A 16322-nucleotide genomic window follows, 5' to 3' on the forward strand; every position below is an offset into this window, starting at 1 on the left:
TGAGGTCTGAGGCCAATTCTTCCCTTTGTCATTGAAGAGAGCAGTCAACTTCCTAAGTAGTTGAGAGCTGGAGTGTGGCTGTTGGGAAACTGTATACTTTCTGTCCCTCTTCTATATAGTTAACATGGAGGTTTATTTTCTTTTTGGAGTGAGTTAGTTTTCATATGTTCCTTTTAATATAACATTTCATTAGCTTCAGAATCTAAGTTTATGAATGACATTGGTCATACATTTATTGCTATTTATGGAATTTAAGAATACAAGTTTGTTTGTAAAACAAATTGTAAAACTGACCATCTTCTTTTGTGATCTGGAAAAGATAACATGACATTAGAATAGGCATTTCCTTGGCACTGTCAAAGAACTCAGCAGTAAAATAGTTGGGATCAAGAAAAAACTAAAAGATGGTCAATTCTTGGCTTCCCTTATCCTGTTTAATCTGCTGTTCTGTAAAATTAGATGACATATATATGCCTTTGCTTATCTTGTTTAAGAATGTAAGAGAAATAAATCTTAATAAATTAGACCTCGTGTACAATGGCTCATTTATTCCCCAAACATTAAATCAGCATGTGCTCTTTGGAAAGCACTGTGTTAGTACTGAGCATGCCCAGATAAACAAGACTTACTACCCACCCATAGAATTTTAGAGCCTAGGAGCAGGAATCATGTAAAGACAATGGTGGATATCCTTTAATACCAAAAGAAAAATTAAAAAGGAATCAGGAGCTGGGGAGTCCATATGAGGGCTGTCAAATATAAATGTCCTGAGACAAGGCAGGCTGAGGCCTTGGGAAACTGCAAGTACTCCATTGGGAGTTAATTTAATTTAATTTTTTATTTTTATTGGAATATAGTTGATTTGCAATGTTGTGTTAGTTTCAGATGTGCAGCAAAGTGAATCAGTTTTATATATATATATCTCCATTCTTTTTCAGATTCTTTTCCCATATGGGTCATTACAGAATATTGAGTAGAGTTCCCTGTGCTATACAGTAGGTCCTTGTTAGTTATCTATTTTATATACAGTAGTGTGTATATGTTAATTGAGCTCTATGATACACTAGATGAGGCTGGGGAAGTGGTGAGCCAGGGGTGTGTCTCAGAGTTGAGAGACTTGGAATGGAATGGAAAACTGTTCTTACCAGTTACTTTGGGATCATGGGTAAACCAGATCCCTCCTGGGATAAGAATGGAAGAAGATACCTTGCATTATTGTCCAAATGCAGTTGAACATAGTACACAAATTAGGCATTTTATGATTATCATGAACAAGGAGTTTGTGAGTAATAAAGGTGATAACTTTCTTGAGCTGAGATACCTAGAAGCCACTGGGCTGGCACTCTTTGCCTTGGGCTGGGAGGTCCAGCGTCCGCACCATTCAAGGGACATTTTAAATAGGTTATGTTCAGTAAAATTTGGCAAAATCTAAGCAAGGCCTGTATTTTTGGAGGAGGCAAGTGAATGAAAATAGGGATGGACTGTTGGAAGGGCAACTGGGAGGGAGGGAAGGAGTTGGTCCTTGACACAAGTTCTAGGATCCAGTTGGGAAGTACTCCCCCAAACCCAAATTAAATAATGCATCCCCTAATAAAGAAGATTTAGTAAGGCTTTCTTGGTAAGCAGCAATTTTGGCTGATTTGGTGTGCCATGTCCCAGAGCAGGGCATATTCTCTGACATCTGCTGGATAAATAAATCCCAGAGGGGAAAGTGCTAGTTTCTGGGGTTAAAATAATCATAATAATAACTGCCATCATTAAAAACCCATTGCATACCATGCCCTGTACCAGGGGCTTTACATACAATACATACATTCTAACAGTCCTACATACAAAACCCTTTCACAGATGAAGAACACGAGGCTTAGAGAGCTTGGGAATGTACCCAAGTTCACAGGCCTAATATGTGACAGAGTTGGAACTAGACCTCTGGTTTGAATTCTTCTAGAGCCCATGCTATTCCACTCCTCTTAGCCTGAGGTCACCATTCTGTCTGTTAACTCATTTCTTACTACTCCATAATGCCTCTCAGGGGATAAAAAGTACCTTGTAGCCAAAGTACTAAAAGTGGGTATAAAGAAAGGATGTGAAAATGAGAATCAAACACAATTTGGAGATTGTTTGTTGGATTCATTTGCCCAGGGTGCTGTTACCTCAACACCAAGGTTCCTTGAGAGCTGCCTCTGATCAGTAGCTGGCACGTGTGTTCAGTCCCAACACTTTCCCACATTACAGCTCCCTTCCCCTGGGTCTTCCCCAGTGTGCCTTCCTGGCTAACTCTGTAACCTGATCTGCTGACCAGCTCTTCACTGCATCCTCCTCTGAACATTGCATCCTGATCCCAGTAGAACAGACAGCCCAGAACCACCTTCCTTCTCCCTGACAGAGTATTCCAACTTCCTGCAAGCATTCTTGGCTGACATTTACTATGGGATCCCTCTGATAGCAACAGCCCCTTCTATGTAAAGTTCTCTTTGAACAGTGAAGTTTAGGTACATGGTCAATCTCCTATGGGCTTCTTGGCACAGAACATACTAGTTCCTGGGATGTAAACCTGAAGTAAGAGAAGTTTTTGAAACCATGTAACCATTTTGACGTTTGCAGTAGGATTTTAATGGGGTGCCATATTTGAGACTAGCCACTGAAAAGAGACAGCAATGAGTGAGCATACGTTGGTGGTCAAAAACCAAGGCCTCCCCCTTAAGAGGCAAATGGGGCAAGGTCATGGAGATCACTGTGTAAGCAAACAACCAACGTAACTGGGCTGGGAACTATCTTTATGTCTCCTGGAGACAGCTATTTCTTACCTTGTATGCAGTGTACCTCCTCTACTGAGGATGGGGCTTTGTAAATGGATGGGGTTAGTGAATGACGGCAGACAGTTGAGGCAGACCATGAGTACCATGCGTAGTAGAAACGGATATACAATTTCAAGGAGGGGGAAATTGGAGGGGGGATGCCTTAGTGGCTAGTTAGCTCAGTGACTGTAAGAGGCTAGGTATGGACATGTCTTAAAAAACAATCAGGGGGTATCCTTAAACCCAGACTGCCTTCTATGCTTCCTGAATTTTTGGCATACCAGAGGTAAGTGTCCTGGGGCTGTGTTTGCTGGCCTGTGTTGCGACTAGATACTGCCTTGGATAGGGGATTGGGAAAGGGTCAGACGTTTGCAGAGTGTGTGGTGCACTTATAGAGATGGCACACTTCCTTATTAAACTGACAGGAGATTATGGAGATATGTGAGGTCCAAAGAGGGAAGCATTATGTACCATCCTGTTGGCAGCATCCCCACCTCCAAGATGAGGGTGTTAGGGCTTGGAAAGGAGACACCCATGGGAATTCTCAAGTTAGGTAAGGAGTTGTAACACTTTGGGTTTCCTCTGTGGAGGCAGAGACCCTACCAGGATTATTTTGAATCAGTGAATGTTACCTCTGGTACTCTGAGTCATTCATTCACCTGGAAAGCACTTATTGAACTTATGCTGAAGGCAAACACTAAACAGAACAAAAGGAGATGGCAAGGCACTTGATTCAGGCTGTAGATGTGAGGATGGTGAGGAGGAGACAGATTTGAGTTTTAGGAGTTGGGGACTATGTGAAAGGGTGGGAGAGAGTCTGTAATGACCCTGAGTTCTGAAGGTTAGCTGACTAGGTAGAAGCTCTTCCTGTTAGCTGAGACTGAGGATAAAGGAGGAGGAAGAGTTGGTGGCAATGTGAGTTGGAGGTAGAGACGAAGGAGGGTGTGGTGGATGAGGTCAGTGTGGGCCACATATGGTGAGGTTCTGCAGGCTGTCCAGGTGGAGACGTCCAGTGGGCAGTAGAAAACATAGTCCTGGCTATTGGGAGAGGGTCCCTGGCTGCATCTGGAGAGGTCATGTGAGGCCATGGGTGGAGGTAAAATCAAGTATTGTGCATATAGTGGCCTATATTCTGTGTTCTCCCCTGCAAACACTGTTGGAAACCAAAATTACACAAAACTTAATAAGTCCAGGGAAGAGTTTAAAGGGAGAAAGTACTCACCCAGAAAACCATCAGTAAGAGAAAGTTTTCCTGTGTTTCCTATAGCTCTCTTTTTTAAGCATGTACTTGTGCCTTTGCCTATAAATTGCCCATGCCTGTGTATTTGTGGCTTATAGTATATAAACAGTTATATAGCATGAATTTTCAATCTCAGATCCGCCCCTCAGGTGTCTTCTACTCTTGATAGCCTTTGTTCAAGGCTAAGCTTACACCCACAATACACAGACAGTTATCTGCTCTAACTAATGTGTCTGTTCTAGGCAGCTGGCAACTCTGCAGTAGCTCAAGTTTCTCATGACATAGAGAGCAAAGGACTGGAGGCAGTCTTGGGCCCATGTCCCTGGAAGTTGGAATTTCATGACATATCTTTTATCTAACCGGGAGACTGTGATTGTCAAAATTTTAGATATGAGCCCACTCATTCCAGCTGAAGCTTTCCCCAGAAATCCGATCCATGAACATAAGGAATGCCGAGCAGTCTGGGTAAAGTGGGGACTGCAAGCCCACAGCCCTTTCTTCCCCCTGAGGACAGTGGGCCCTGACACCCACAGAACTCTTGGGTGCTGCCTGAACACTGCTGGGAAAGCTTGGTGCTAGAAGACCCTGCCTCAGGCATGGGCTTCATCTAGGGTTGCCAGCCGTCCTGAACACACAGGACACATCCTCGATATGACTTTGTCCTGCATTCTATATTGGCTTTGTCAGGACACCCTAAATGTCCTGTATTCAGCTTTTTTCAATAAGTGACAACAATTCAGCAGTTAGAGCTGTTTTTCAACCACAGTAATTGGCGATTAAATCACTTAAGGCGACACTAGCTGAAAATCATACCTCCACAAATAAAGATCTGGTCTCTCCTGCAGGTTTGGCTGAGGGAAGAGCCAAAGGGGTGCCAGGGGCGGGGGCGGGGGGCAGTATTTAGAATTAAAGGAAATTTTCACGAAAGAAAAAGCTTTTTTTGGCCATAGTCCCAAGTTGTGAACAGGTAACCACCATTAATTAGATGTAGGATCAGTAGAATCAGCTGTCAGTGACTGCCTCTCTTGCAGTACCTAAGCTTCTGAAAGCAAATCAACGACAGCACCAGGCTTCTGAAAATCAGCCGGGCAGTGATATCCCCAGGAACCCCGTCCTGGGTGTCAGCCAATCAGTGATACCCCCACCCACGCAGTCCTGAACATCAGCCAATCAGCAACAGCCTCACATTTCCAGACAGCGTCCAATCAGCAAGTTCCTCTGTCAGGTAAGCCGCGCTTCTGGAAGTCAGCGGGCCCGTAGCAGCCGTACTCTAGTGCCGCCACTGAAAGTCTGTCAGTCCCTAAACACTCTCGCTTCTAAGTGCTCGGCAATGCTTGAATCCCCAAGCTAACCAAAACCTTGTATAGGATAGGCTCTGGCTTTGTTCTGGAAGACTGCGCCTGGTAAGTACTGCTCCCCCTATAAGGAAACGGGAGGGGTATTTTTGCATCAAATATCAAGTTCAGTTTATTCATAGTTCCTGAGTTCACAGCCCTTTCAACCATTCAGCTCCTGTTACTAACTTGTTGGGACTTGTGGGTGACGAACACACTGACTGTGGCCCTGAGATTTTCAAATTCAGTCTTTTTTCATGTATTTTCTTTTGTGTACATTTGAACCTCGAAATGCCCAAACACAAGTGTAAATGTCGTGACGAATTTTATGAACAGTGCAACTTTATTAAATGAGAAACAAGTCCTTTCAAAGATTTTTGTGCAGTATGCAGCTGTTCATTCAATATAGAAAATTGTGGAAAATCAGTTATAAACCAGTAAATATACTACAGCTGAGCATGCTAGCTGTTTGATTCCATCAACTAGTAACAGTGACATTAAAAAAAGATAATGTACTCTTTTTGTTTAAGAGACATTCAGATTACGAAGATAAAATCACAGCAGAAATTAAAATGACCTTCTACACTGTATATCATTATCAATCTTTCACTTAAAGTTGGAAGCAAATTTTCAAGTGCCACGATTAGATCTACTACAATAATGAAAATAGCTTAATTTACATTACAGAGATTATCAAAGATCTAAATTCCTCACCTTTTTACGTCATGGCCACAGATGCATGTAATAACAATACCTTTTTCCTTCGCTTGTGAAATAGTTTTCTATTGTGAAAAAAGCCTTTCTATTGTGAAAAAAGACTTTCTTATAAAGTTATTGTGAGTAAAGTCCTTTGCAAATGTGACTTCAGAAACGGTAGCAAATTTTTGCAGTGTTCCTTTTTTTTTTTTTTTTTTTTTTTTAGTTAGGAGTTATTGAATTAAAGGGGCTAAAGTTGACATAAAGCATGCATGAGTCTATGTTGGCTGTATTGCCCATATTCTACATAATGCAATTCAAACAGCACCTGATGTCCTTTTTGTTGAAATTGAAGTAATAATCATAAAATGATTCTTACTTCAGCATTTATATTCTTTGAATTGAATTACTAAAGGATTTTGGTGATTTAGTTAGCATTCAGAATTCTTCAGTTTGCATTCAAATATCCACTGGCTCTCTTAAACAAATGCAGGTGAAAGAATCTTCAGTTTATTTGAAGCAGTGATACTTTAATTCTGAAGAAAGGGCGCCACCCCCCCATTCTTGTTGACTTCTTAAATAAGCCACAGAGCAAAGTCTACTTATTTCTTGTTCATAGTTATCAATATTTATCTAGCATTAGGATTATGTGCATTGAAAGAAGATCAAGCAGTTATTAAAGTACTCCATTGATTAAAGGAACTTGTTGAATGTGTTAGAGAAAGAATTGATGAAAAATGTTTCCCTTTGTGTGACAAGGCTGTTCTTAAGATTAACACCATTACTTATGAACATGAAAAGAAATTCTGATTTGAAATGGGTAATTATTATGGAATTTGTCAAGACTATCATTTGGAATGGATCTCATCACTTGAAGAATTTGATTTAGTACCATGGATGTTACTGAATAGTCTTCCAGCACAGGAACAAGAAGAGGATAACGATTGATGATTATGATCTTTTTTGTCAATGGATGACATTAAAAAAAGAAAAAAAGTTGAGATGCAACACAATCCTGAACAATGGAAAAGTGAGCTACGCTGTAAAGATGGTATTACGTGATTCGACAAAGCAAATTTGAAGAGCAGTTCTCAGAATTGTTAACTACGCCAGTACCTGTTTAGTATACCAGCTCATAATGCTAATGTTGAGCATATGTTCTCATTAATTAATTTTCAAAGGACAAAATAATGAAGTAAGTTGAAAGTGACCACTGTAAAAGCTATGAAAGCTATGCTACAATGTAAATGGAAGACAGACTGAAACTGCAAGGAATTTTATAAGCAAATTTTGTGAAACAAGGAGCTCTTAAAGAGAGGTAAATCATCAGATCAGGGGAATATAACTAAAGAAAGAGGCATATAACTTAGGTGTTTGTAATTTAATTCCAATAAACAATAAATAATGTTTTAGTATAAGTATATCCTATGAAATGTTTTTTTTCTTTTTATTTCAATGTGTATATGCATAGAAAATGTTACAGGTGGAATTGTGTTTTCTCAAAATTCGTATGTTGAAGTCCTAACCCCCAGTACCTCAGAATGTGATTGTATTTGGTGATAGTTTTTAAAAAGAGGTGATTAAGTTAAAATAAGGTCATTAGAGTGGGCCCTAATTCAATATAACTGGTATTCTTGTAAGAAGAAGAAATTAGGACACCTATACTCAGAGGGAAGACAATTTGAAGACACAGGGAGAAGATGGCCATCTACAAGCCAAAGAGAAAGGCCTAACAAGAAACCAGCCCTTGCCACCACCTTGATCTTGGACTTCTAGGCTCTGAAATTATAAGAAAATAAATTTATGTTGTTTAAGACACCCAGTCTGTGGTACTTTGTTATGGTAGCCCTAGCAAATTACTACAGACAATTAAAATAATTCAAATTTAACTAGGTGCTCTGAGTTTTAATTTGCTAAATCTGGCAGCCCTAGGTAAGGTAGAACAAGAGGTAAAGCTGCCTCAACACTCACCCACCCTCAGGAACTGCAAGGAACACTGCCTGGATGATGAGCAAAAGATGGCTTGTAGTGCTCTCAAATGGTGAAAAACAAATGACTCTAATCTCAAGGTACTTTTCCCAACTCAGTTTCATGCTACCAGACTTCTGATGCAGAAACCTAAGGAGAAAAGTGCAAGAAGGCCAACATATAGATTGATCTCATTTGTGAACATAGATGCAAAACTCCTAGATGTAATAATAGTTTATTTCACCTGCAACATATAAAAAGAATAAAACACTTGAAGCAAGCTAATTTATCATTAGAAAGTCAGGTGATGTAAATTATTGCTTTATTGTAAGAAGATTCATATAATCATTTTAATGAAAGAAAGCATTTGATCAATTTGAACATATATTCAAGATAAAAAAAAAAAGGAAAAATCCTTTTAGCAGCCTAGTAATAGAAGGAAGTTCTTTAGCCTGCTAAAGATGATCAGTCATTGGTGAAAGTTTGAGAGATTTTCATTTGAGATAATGATGTTCTATGCGGCTATTCAACATAGTATGGCAGATCCTCACCTCCATAATAAAGCTAAGAGACTATAAACAAAATATATTGAAATTGTACAGGATGAAACAAAATTGTCATTATTCACAAATGAAATGATTTTGTATGTGAATAATCCAAACTTAATCTAAGGAAAAATGTATCAGAAATAAGGAAAAATGTATGAGAAATAATAAGAGTTTTCTGGATATTAATTCCTTATAACAAAATCAACTGTATTTCTACATATCAGGGAAAAAGCTGAAATATAAAATTAGAAACACCATCTGCAACGGGACTAAAACTTCCAAGTACCTTGGAATATATCCAAGACAATGTGTATATGATTTTTTTTAAACATCTTTTTTGGAGTATAGTTGCTTTACAATGGTGTGTTAGTTTCTGCTTTATAACAAACTGAATCAGTTATCATATACATATGTTCCCATATCTCTTCCCTCTTGGATCTCCCTCCCTCCCACCCTCCCTATCCGACCCCTCTAGGTGGTCACAAAGCACAGAGCTGATCTCCCTGTGCTATGCGTTTGCTTCCCACTGGCTATCTGTTTTACGTTTGGTAGTGTATATATGTCCATGCCACTCTCTCACTTTGTCACATCTTACCCTTCCCCCTCCCCATATCCTCAAGTCCATTCTCTAGTAGGTCTGTGTCTTTATTCCCGTCTTGCCACTAGGTTCTTCATGACCTTTTTTTTTTTTCCTTAGATTCCATGTATATGTGTTAGCATACTGTATTTGTTTTTCTCTTTCTGACTTACTTCACTCTGTATGACAGACTCTAACTCCATCCACCTCACTACAAATAACTCCATTTCGTTTCTTTTTATGGCTGAGTAATATTCCATTGTATATATGTGCCGCATCTTCTTTATCCATTCATCCGATGATGGACACTTAGGTTGCTTCCATGTCCTGGCTATTGTAAATAGAGCTACAATGAACATTTTGGTACATGACTCTTTTTGAATTATGGTTTTCTCAGGGTATATGCCCAGTAGTGGGATTGCTGGGTCATATGGTAGTTCTATTTTTAGTTTTTTAAGGAACCTCCATACTGTTCTCCATAGTGGCTGTATCAACTTACATTCCCACCAACAGTGCAAGAGGGTTGCCTCTTCTCCACACCCTCTCCAGCATTTATTGTTTCTAGATTTTTTGATGATGACCATTCTGACCAGTGTGAGATGATATCTCATTGTAGTTTTGATTTGCATTTCTCTAATGATTAACGATGTTGAGCATCCTTTCATGTGTCTGTTGGCAATCTGTATATCTTCTTTGGAGAAATGTCTATTTAGGTCTTCTGCCCATTTTTGGATTGGGTTGTTTGGTTTTTTGTTATTGAGCTGCTTGTAAATTTTGGAGATTAATCCTTTGTCAGTTGCTTCATTTGCAAATATTTTCTCCCATTCTGAGGGTTGTCTTTTCGTCTTGTTTATGGTTTCCTTTGCTGTGCAAAAGCTTTTAAGTTTCATTAGGTCCCATTTGTTTATTTTTGTTTTTATTTCCATTTCTCTGGAGGTGGGTCAAAAAGGATCTTGCTGTGATTTATGTCATAGAGTGTTCTGCCTAGGTTTTCCTCTAAGAGTTTGATAGTGTCTGGACTTACATTTAGGTCTTTAATCCATTTTGAGTTTATTTTTGTGTATGGTGTTAGGGAGTGTTCTAATTTCCTACTTTTACATGTACCTGTCCAGTTTTCCCAGCACCACTTATTGAAGAGGCTGTCTTTTCTCCACTGTATATGCTTGCCTCCTTTATCAAAGATAAGGTGACCATATGTGCATGGGTTTATTTCTGGGCTTTCTATCCTGTTCCATTGATCTATGTTTCTGTTTTTGTGCCAGTACCATACTGTCTTGATTACTGTAGCTTTCTAGTATAGTCTGAAGTCAGGGAGCTTGATTTCCTCCAGCTCCATTTTTCGTTCTCAAGATTGCTTTGGCTATTCGGGGTCTTTTGTGTTTCTATATGAATTGTGAAATTTTTTGTTCTAGTTCTGTGAAAAATGCCAGTGGTAGTTTGATAGGGATTGCATTGAATCTGTAGATTGCTTTGGGTAGTAGAGTCATTTTCACAATGTTGATTCTTCCAATCCAAGAACATGGTGTATCTCTCCATCTATCTGTATCATCTTTAATTTCTTTCATCAGTGTCTTATAATTTTCTGCATAAAGGTCTTTTGTCTCCTTAGGTAGGTTTATTCCTAGATATTTTATTCTTTTTGTTGTAATGGTAAATGGGAATGTTTTCTTAATTTCACTTTCAGATTTCTCATCATTAGTGTATAGGAATGCAAGAGATTTCTGTGCATTAGTTTTGTATCCTGCTACTTTACCAATTTCATTGATTAGCTCTAGTAGTTTTCTGGTAGCATCTTTAGGATTCTCTATGTATAGTATCATGTCATCTGCAAACAGTGACAGCTTTACTTCTTCTTTTCCGATTTGGATTCTTTTTATTTCTTTTTCTTCTGATTGCTGTGGCTAAAACTTCCAAAACTATGTTGAATAATAGTAGTGAGAGTGGGCAACCTTGTCTTGTTCCTGATCTTAATGGAAATGGTTTCAGTTTTTCACCATTGTGGACGATGTTGGCTGTGGGTTTGTCATATATGGCCTTTATTATGTTGAGGAAAGTTCCTTCTATGCCTACTTTCTGCACGGCTTTATCATAAATGGGTGTTGAATTTTGTCAAAAGCTTTCTCTGCATCTACTGAGATGATCATGTGGTTTTTCTTCTTCAATTTGTTAATATGGTGTATCACGTTGATTGATTTGCGTATATTGAAGAATCCTTGCATTCCTGGAATAAACCCCACTTGATCATGGTGTATGATCCTTTTAATGTGCTGTTGGATTCTGTTTGCTAGTATTTTGTTGAGGATTTTTGCATCTATGTTCATCAGTGATATTGGCCTGTAGTTTTCTTTCTTTGTGACATCTTTGTCTGGTTTTGGTATCAGGGTGATGATGGCCTCGTAGAATGAGTTTGGGAGTGTTCCTCCCTCTGCAATATTTTGGAAGAGTTTGAGAAGGATAGGTGTTAGCTCTTCTCTAAATGTTTGATAGAATTCTCCTGTGAAGCCATCTGGTCCTGGGCTTTTGTTTGTTGGAAGATTGTTAATCACAGTTTCAATTTCAGTGCTTGTGATTGGTCTGTTCATATTTTCTATTTCTTCCTGGTTCAGTCTCGGCAGGTTGTGCATTTCTAAGAATTTGTCCATTTCTTCCAGGTTGTCCATTTTATTGGCATAGAGTTGCTTGGAGTAATCTCTCATGATCCTTTGTATTTCTGCATTGTCAGTTGTTACTTCTCCTTTTTCATTTCTAATTCTATTGATTTGGGTCTTCTCGCTTTTTTTCTTGATGAGTCTGGCTAATGGTTTATCAATTTTGTTTATCTTCACAAAGAACCAGCTTTTAGTTTTATTGATCTTTGCTATTGTTTCCTTCATTTCTTTTTCATTTATTTCTGATCTGATCTTTATGATTTCTTTCCTTCTGCTAACTTTGGGGTTTTTTTGTTCTTCTTTCTCTAATTGCTTTAGGTGCAAGGTTAGGTTGTTTATTTGAGATGTTTCCTGTTTCTTGATGTAGGCTTGTATTGCTATAAACTTCCCTCTTAGAACTGCTTTTGCTGCATCCCATAGGTTTTGGGTTGTCGTGTCTCCATTGTCATTTGTTTCTAGGTATTTTTTGATTTCCCCTTTGATTTCTTCAGTGATCACTTCGTTATTAACTAGTGTATTGTGTAGCCTCCATGTATTTGTATTTTTTACAGATCTTTTCCTGTAATTGATATCTAGTCTCATAGCGTTGTGGTCGGAAAAGATACTTGATACAACTTCAGTTTTCTTAAACTTACCAAGGCTTGATTTGTGACCCAAGATATGATCTATCCTGGAGAACGTTCCATGAGCACTTGAGAAAAATGTGTATTCTGTTGTGTTTGGGTGGAATGTCCTGTAAATATCAATTAAGTCCATCTTGTTTAATGTATCATTTAAAGCTTGTGTTTCCTTATTTATTTTCATTTTGGATGATCTGTCCATTGGTGAAAGTGGGGTGTTAAAGTCCCCTACTATGATTGTGTTACTGTCAATTTCCCCTTTTATGGCTGTTAGTATTTGCCTTATGTATCGAGGTGCTCCTATGTTGGATGCATAAATATTTACAATTGTTATATCTTCTTCATGGATCGATCCCTTGATCATTATATAGTATCCTTCTTTGTCTCTTGTAATAGTCTTTATTTTAAAATCTATTTTGTCTGATATGAGAATTGCTACTCCAGCTTTCTTTTGATTTCCATTTGCATGGAATATCTTTTTCCATCCCCTCACTTTCAGTCTGTATGTGTCCCTAGGTCTGAAGTGGGTCTCTTGTAGATAGCATATATACGGGTCTTGTTTTTGTATCCATTCAGCCAGTCTGTGTCTTTTGGTGGGAGCCTTTAATTCATTTACATTTAAGGTAATTATTGATATGTATGTTCCTATTTCCATTTTCTTAAATGTTTTGGGTTTGTTATTGTAGGTGTTTTCCTTCTCTTGTGTTTCTTGCCTAGAGAAGTTCCTTTAGCATTTGTTGTAAAGCTGGTTTGGTGGTGCTGAACTCTCTCAGCTTTTGCTTGTCTGTAAAGGTTTTAATTTCTCCATCAAATCTGAATGAAATCCTTACTGGGTAGAGTAATCTTGGTTGTAGGTTTTTCTCCTTCATCACTTTAAATATGTCCTGCCACTCCCTTCTGGCTTGCAGAGTTTCTGCTGAGAGATCAGCTGTTAACCTTATGGGGATTCCCTTGTATGTTATTTGTTGTTTTTCCCTTGCTGCTTTTAATGTTTTCTTTATATTTAATTTTTGATAGTTTGATTAATATGTGTCTTGGCGTGTTTCTCCCTGGATTTATCCTGTATGGGACTCTCTGTGCTTCCAGGACTTGATTAACTATTTCCTTTCCCATATTAGGGAAGTTTTCAACTATAATCTCTTCAAATATTTTCTCAGTCCCTTTCTTTTTCTCTTCTTCTTCTGGGACCCCTATAATTCGAATGTTGGTGCGTTTAATGTTGTCCCAGAAGTCTCTGAGACTGTCCTCAGTTCATTCTTTTTTCTTTATTCTGCTCTGCAGTAGTTATTTCCACTATTTTATCCTCCAGGTCACTTATCCGTTCTTCTGCCTCAGTTATTCTGCTATTGATCCCGTCTAGAGTATTTTTAATTTCATTTATTGTGTTTTTCATCGTTGCTTGGTTCCTCTTTATTTCTTCTAGGTCCTTGTTAAATGTTTCTTGCATTTTGTCTATTCCGTTTCCAAGATTTTGGATCATCTTTACTATCATTATTCTGAATTCTTTTTCAGGTAGACTGCCTATTTCCTCTTCATTTGTTAGGTCTAGTGGGTTTTTACCTTGCTCCTTCATCTGCTGTGTGTTTTTCTGTCTTCTCATTTTGCTTATCTTACTGTGTTTGGGGTCTCCTTTTCGCAGGCTGCAGGTTCGTAGTTTCTGTTGTTTTTGGTATCTGTCCCCAGTGGGTAAGGTTGGTTCAGTGGGTTGTGTAGGCTTCCTGGTGGAGGGGACTAGTGCCTGTGTTCTGGTGGATGAGGCTGGATCTTGTCTTTCTGGTGGGCAGGTCCACGTCTGGTGGTGTTTTGGGGTGTCTGTGGCCTTATTATGATTTTAGGCAGCCTCTCTGCTAATGGGTGGGGTTGTGTTCCTGTCTTGCTAGTTGTTTGGCATAGGGTGTCCAGCACTGTAACTTGCTGGTCGTTGAGTGAAGCTGGGTCTTGGCGTTGAGATGGAGATCTCTGAGAGATTTTCGCCGTTTGGTATTATGTGGAGCTGGGAGGTCTCTTGTGGACCAGTGTCCTGAAGTTGGCTCTCCCACCTCAGAGGCACAGCCCTGATGCCTGGCTGGAGCACCAAGAGACTTTCATCCACATGGCTCAGAATAAAAGGGAGAAAAAATAGAAAGAAAGAAAGAGGATAAAATAAAATAAAATAAAGTTATTAAAGTAAAAAATAAAAAATAATTTTTAAGGAAAAAAGAATTTTTAATGTAAAAAAAAAATAAAACGGACGGACAGAACCCTAGGACAAATGGTGAAAGCAAAGCTATACAGGCAAAATCTCACACAGAAGCATACACATACACACTCAGAAAAAGAGGAAAAGGGGAAAAAATAATATATCTTGCTCCCAAAGTCTACCTCCTCAATTTGGGATGATTCGTTGTCTATTCAGGTATTCCACAGATGCAGGTACATCAAGTTGTTTGTGGAGATTTAATCCGCTGCTCCTGAGGCTCCTGGGAGAAATTTCCCTTTCTCTTCCTTGTTCGCACAGCTCCTGGGTTTCAGCTTTGGATTTGGACCCGCCTCTGCGTGTAGGTCGCCTGAGGGCGTCTGTTTTTCGCTCACACAGGACGGGGTTAAAGGAGCAGCTGCTTCGGGGGCTCTGGCTGACTCAGGCCGGGAGGAGGGAGGGGCACGGATGCGGGGCGAGCCTGCGGCGGCAGAGGCCGGAGTGATGTTGCACCAGCCTGAGGCGCGCCGTGCGTTCTCCCAGGGAAGTTGTCCCTGGATCACGGGACCCTGGCAGTGGTGGGCTGCACAGGCTCCCGGGAGGGGCGGTGTGGATAGTGACCTGTGCTCACACACAGGCTTCTTGGTGGCAGCAGCAGCGGCCTTAGCGTTTCATGCCCGTCTCTGGGGTCCACGCTGATAGCCGCGGCTCGTGCCCGTCTCTGGAGCTCGTTTAAGCGGCGCTCTGAATCCCCTCTCCTCGCGCACCAGGAAACAAAGAGGCAAGAAAAAGTCTCTTGCCTGTTCGGCAGCTCCAGACTTTTTCCCGGACTCCCTCCCGGCTAGCTGTGGCACACTGCCCCCTTCAGGCTGTGTTCACGCAGCCAACCGCAGTCCTCTCCCTGGGATCCGACTGAAGCCTGAGCCTCAGCTCCCAGCCCTGGCCCGTCCTGGCGGGTGAGCAGACATGCCTCTCGGGCTGGTGAGTGCTGGTTGGCACCGATCCTCTGTGCGGGAATCTCTCCGCTCTGCCCTCCACACCCCTGTGGCTGCGCTCTCCTCCATGGCTCCGAAGCTTCCCCCCTCCGCCACCCGCAGTGTCCGCCTGCGAAGGGGCTTCCTAGTGTGTGGAAACCTTTCCTCCTTCACAGCTCCCTCCCACTGGTGCAGGTCCCGTCCCTATTCTTTTGTCTCTGTTATTTCTTTTTTCTTTTGCCCTACCTAGGTACGTGAGGAGTTTCTTGCCTTTTGGGAGGTCTGACGCCTTCTGCCAGCGTTCAGTGGGTGTTCTATAGGAGCAGTTCCACATGTACATGTATTTCTGATGTATCTGTGGGGAGGATGATGATCTCTGCATCTTACTCTTCCGCCATCTTCTCCTCTCTCCTATATGATCTTTACAAAGAAATTTTGTAGCCTTATTGAGGAAAAATTTTAAAGATTTAAATAATTGGGAAGATACGCTTTTTCATGAACTGAAAAACAAAAAAACAAAACAAAAACCCAAAGCGAACATTGTTATATGGTCTCCGTTTTGTGTTTATTTTATATTTTAGTTCCTACAACATCGTGTGAGATAGGTGTTATTGCCTCGAGTTTAAAGATAAAGAAACTGTGGGTCTATAAATTCATGCAGTAAGTAGCATGGCCAGAACCTGAATATATATTTCTCTGTCTAAAGTCCATGATTTTTCCACAGTACCACTGGAGTAGACACT

General features: G+C 40.1%; 1 long non-coding RNA gene across 1 annotated transcript in view; it reads left to right on the forward strand.

Moving 5' to 3' along the window:
• Positions 1-5327: 5327 nt before the first annotated feature.
• Positions 5328-16322, forward strand: part of LOC118888225 — a 34754-nt gene continuing 23759 nt past the window's right edge. The window contains exon 1 of the long non-coding RNA XR_005018276.1: positions 5328-5441. This is a non-coding gene — a long non-coding RNA (uncharacterized LOC118888225). The remainder of the gene's footprint in view (positions 5442-16322) is intronic.

Source organism: Balaenoptera musculus, chromosome X, assembly GCF_009873245.2.
Source record: "Balaenoptera musculus isolate JJ_BM4_2016_0621 chromosome X, mBalMus1.pri.v3, whole genome shotgun sequence".
Classification (NCBI taxonomy): Eukaryota; Metazoa; Chordata; class Mammalia; order Artiodactyla; family Balaenopteridae; genus Balaenoptera; species Balaenoptera musculus.